This window comes from Lygodium microphyllum, chromosome 5 (genome assembly GCF_053477565.2).
Source record: "Lygodium microphyllum isolate KBCC chromosome 5, Lygodium_microphyllum_v1.1.10, whole genome shotgun sequence".
NCBI classification, from domain to species: domain Eukaryota; kingdom Viridiplantae; phylum Streptophyta; class Polypodiopsida; order Schizaeales; family Lygodiaceae; genus Lygodium; species Lygodium microphyllum.
Genome location: NC_141139.1, coordinates 86,024,015 through 86,027,986, shown reverse-complemented (window position 1 = coordinate 86,027,986; position 3,972 = coordinate 86,024,015). Strand labels below are relative to the sequence as shown.

General features: G+C 41.6%; 1 pseudogene; it reads right to left on the bottom strand.

The window, feature by feature from the left end:
• Window positions 1–831: 831 nt before the first annotated feature.
• On the bottom strand, window positions 832–1,656 carry LOC148036082 (thiamine pyrophosphokinase 1 pseudogene; annotated as a pseudogene).
• Window positions 1,657–3,972: the final 2,316 nt, after the last annotated feature.

Genomic DNA, 3,972 nt, shown 5'->3' with positions numbered 1-3,972 from the left:
ATATATTCTGTAAAATCTTCTTTAAATCATCTGTTGAAGTACTTGAAGCAGCATCAATGATGAAGCTGAAGTAGAGGACAAAGCAAGAATCGTAGAAGAGGCTGAAACTGATGCTGAAGTATCTCCCATCTTGAAATTTATGTGACGCTTTCACGTCGGGTTCACCAAAGATGTCGAAGAGTTTTCGAAAGCAAAGTCGCAACCACAGAGGACCTGTTAGAAAATCTCATCGACTCCTCCCTGCATCTCGCAGTACTACCATCATCAATCCTACTTGAAGGAATTACTCTGTAATCTGTGCGTCGAAGAATACCAGAGCGGCAACTCAAGAAAGGTAGTCCAAAAAGAGTTCTTGAACGACGGATGGAGAAAACAACTCCATCAAATTTCAACCAGGAGTGTGAAAGCCTCAATTGTGGCATCAGAACAAGATCTCAGCCTTCAATTTTAATCTGTAAAAGTGTGTAACCTGCAACCTCCATAGCCCTTCACAGAGAGTACAATACGCAGGGGTTCAAATTGTTCTTGTAGCAGCATTTCAGTAATGAATAAGTTTGATGGATGAAGTAACTGTATAAGTGCTTCGAATAGATTTCAATGGATTTCTGCGCCTCCATAGCCTTTCCCCAGAGAGCATTCCACTCTGTTCCCTGTAGCAGTTGCCTACTTTTTCCGTGCCTTTTTTCCCCCCAAAAAGCCTCCTTTTGAAAATAGCCATCCGTGGCTTTATTTTTTTCTTTCCCCAGGAATTCGATCCTTCCACAATAGGCCCTAAAAAATCGGCCCTTTTTTTATATCAGAAAAGCGGCTCAACTCTTTTGGCAGGCCGCTCTATAGGTCCTGCTGGCAAAGGTCCCCTTTTTTACCAGAAAAAGCAATAGTGTTTCGAAGTTGATCATAGAGTTGCTGTAGCTCTATTGTCCAGATCAAATCAGTATCTGCTTGTACAGTCACTCTGTTGCTCTCAGGAATCTTTGATGTACTGATAATGCCACCGAAATGTGAAGAACACTTATCTATATTCCACTTCAAACCGGTTGTAGAGATGTTAGAGGGACGAGTTAATGGAATTAGACCACAATGAGGACCTTCAACTGATGTTATTTCTGGTAATGTGTCATTCAATTACGACAAGCATTTCCAAAGATCTGTGGTATCCTGATTCCCTGAGTTGTTCAGGACTTTCGTGCCTAGCCCAGCATAGAACTCCTTCACCTCAGGTCGAATAGAATCCAAATCTCCTTTTATCACTTCAGGTTTGTACCGTTTACGAACTTCAAATGCATCCTCAGATGGCAGAAAATCAAGGGCACCATCATAAATCCGATTTGCTCCCCCATCTACGCATATTCAAAAACATGCTTTATCCCATAAAAACCGTGTCAATAAAGGCAGTTGATGGTTCAGCACTACAAGTGCAAATGTCAAACTAGGCTGCTCTTGGTTCAGAAAAGCACTAGAAAGAAAAGTGGAACTATGGCCCATTGTTGGAATGGAGACTATACTGACACAAGATTTCAAACTGCACAAAAATTTGCCAACATCCAAGGATAGGCCTTCTTCTTGCATCTCCCTGAAACAGTTGAGCACATCCTCACTGAGCCCATATTTAGAGTATCCAGCAGTTATAGCAGGCACATTGAATGTATCAAACATTATTTGTGTCATCTTCTCTTTATTAGCCTTGGGATTCAGTGGCGCTTCTGTGAGGAGGAGTGCTTGCTCTTCCTTAATGACCTCTATTGCAGCCCTTTACTTTTCAACTGCAGAAACCTCCATTGCAAGATCCAAGGTAGATGGTAATCGATCTTCTAGTGCTTCTAAAACTGATCCAAACTTCCCAAACATATCCATCACTATGCTTCCAAACTTCTCTCCACTATACTCGCACGTAGAAAAAAAAATGTAAACACAACAACTAAGTATGTACAAAGTAACAATTCCCACACACACAACTTTTTGGTGGATTCCACACCTTGGATGCGCAGCAATACGACATCCACCCCCTCTAATCCTGCGCATCCTCCGGATGGGCCAACTACCCATGATCATTATCATCAAGATCCACGAACAGATCAATCTCTTCATTGTGTATTTCCGGTACTTCAACAAGATTATCTGTCATATCATCTGTCTCTTCTACTAGAGTTTCTTCTCGTTGCTCTTCTCTTGCAAATTCTTCCAATGCATAATCCTCATCATCTCTTTTCTTGAAAATCTTGATTCCTTTTCCTACAATACGCACTCTAAGCACTGTCCCATCCAATTCTGTCAGCTCATATGTTTCATTATCAAAGACATGTCTGACTATGTACGGCCCAAACCATCTTTTCACCATCTTCTGAAGTGCAATATGCTGATTTTCAAGGCTGCTATCAAAGACTAATACCCAGTCTCCCTCTTCTATTGCTCTAGGCCGCAAGCAATGCCTAGTGTCAAATCTATCCTTATTTCTTAGTCTAGCAACCTTCAACCTGTCAATAGCTAGCTGAATATCCTCTGGTTTTCTCTCCAATTGTCGGATCCGAAGCGCTAAGAGCTCCTCTCTCGTCAAATCCTCCTACCAAGGTAAAACTGACCAAGTCAAAGCACAAGTCTCAGTCGGCATAACCGGTTTCTGACCATACATCAACTCTGTGGGCATTTATCTTGTGATAACACTGAGTCGTACGATCAGCCCACAAAGCAAATGGTAGAAGTCTCAGCCATTCTCCAATCCGTCCTCTGCATGCTTTGGCTAATGCTTTCACTATCGGCAGATGTCCTCTTTCACTCTTCCTATTATCCTCTGGATTGTATGCTGTGGTTAGAGCCAACTTGATTCCTAGTTGAGAGAAAAACTCCCTAGCTTCATCTGCATCCAATTCACCGCGATCTGCAGTGATCTTACCCACACAGCCATACCTGCAGAAAATTTCTTCCAATAAGAACTTACATACTGCACTAGTGGTCTTCGTTCTCAAAGGTCTGCCCTCAACATGATTGGTAAGATCCTCTCTAGCCAAAACAATATATCTCATCTGCCATAGACCCATAGGCAAAGTAATCAAGTTAACTACCCACTTATAATGAATGCATAGCAGATAGGTCGGATGAAGCTCATCTCGATGACGCACTACCGAATACATCTGGCAGTCTCTGCAAGTCTCTACAAAGTGAGAAACATCTCTATATATGTCTTTCCACCAATATTTCTCCTTGATTTTCTCATAAGTTGCCCACACTCCTCTATTACCAGCCCAAGGACTCTCATGAAACTCCCTTATCACTTGTAATTGTGTCTCTTTATCGCAAACGACCCACAAGGGTAATCCACCTCTTTTCTTTAGATGCTTCCAAAGAAATCCGTCCTTGAGAAAATAACCATAGGCTTTTCTTCTGATCTTCTTGAACTCTTCATCTGTCCATTCATCTCTTTTGCTTAGTGTACTAAGGTACTTGCCAATCTGCAACCAATCTCCAACATAGAGTTCTTCTATGAAAGCCACAATATCATAGACATGGCAAACATGATCAACCATAGCCGGCTGAAATTTCTGCATCATCCTCTTCTGCAAGTAGTGTCTCCTCATCATCATATATGGCTCTAGACAGCATATCTGCCACTGCATTATCCTTTCCTGCTATATGTTTAAATTCTCGATTTAATGACTTAATGTATGTAATCCATCTCAACATAGCTATATCCGGAGTAGAGCAACTCATAATCATACCTATCAATGGCAAGCAATCTGTCTCTACCATAACTGAGGCTCCAATAAAGTACTCCTTGTCACATTTGAGAGCCGTAACAATTCCCAGTAATTCCCTCTTGATTTGCAGATACCTCCTTTGTCTCTCGTTTAGGACTTTCACCATAAACTGAATAGCATACCTGTTTCCATCTACATCATCTTGACCCACAGCCCAACCTATGCCAATTGGACTAGTGTCAACTGTCAATACAATAGGCCTTCCGCAATTATAATCTGC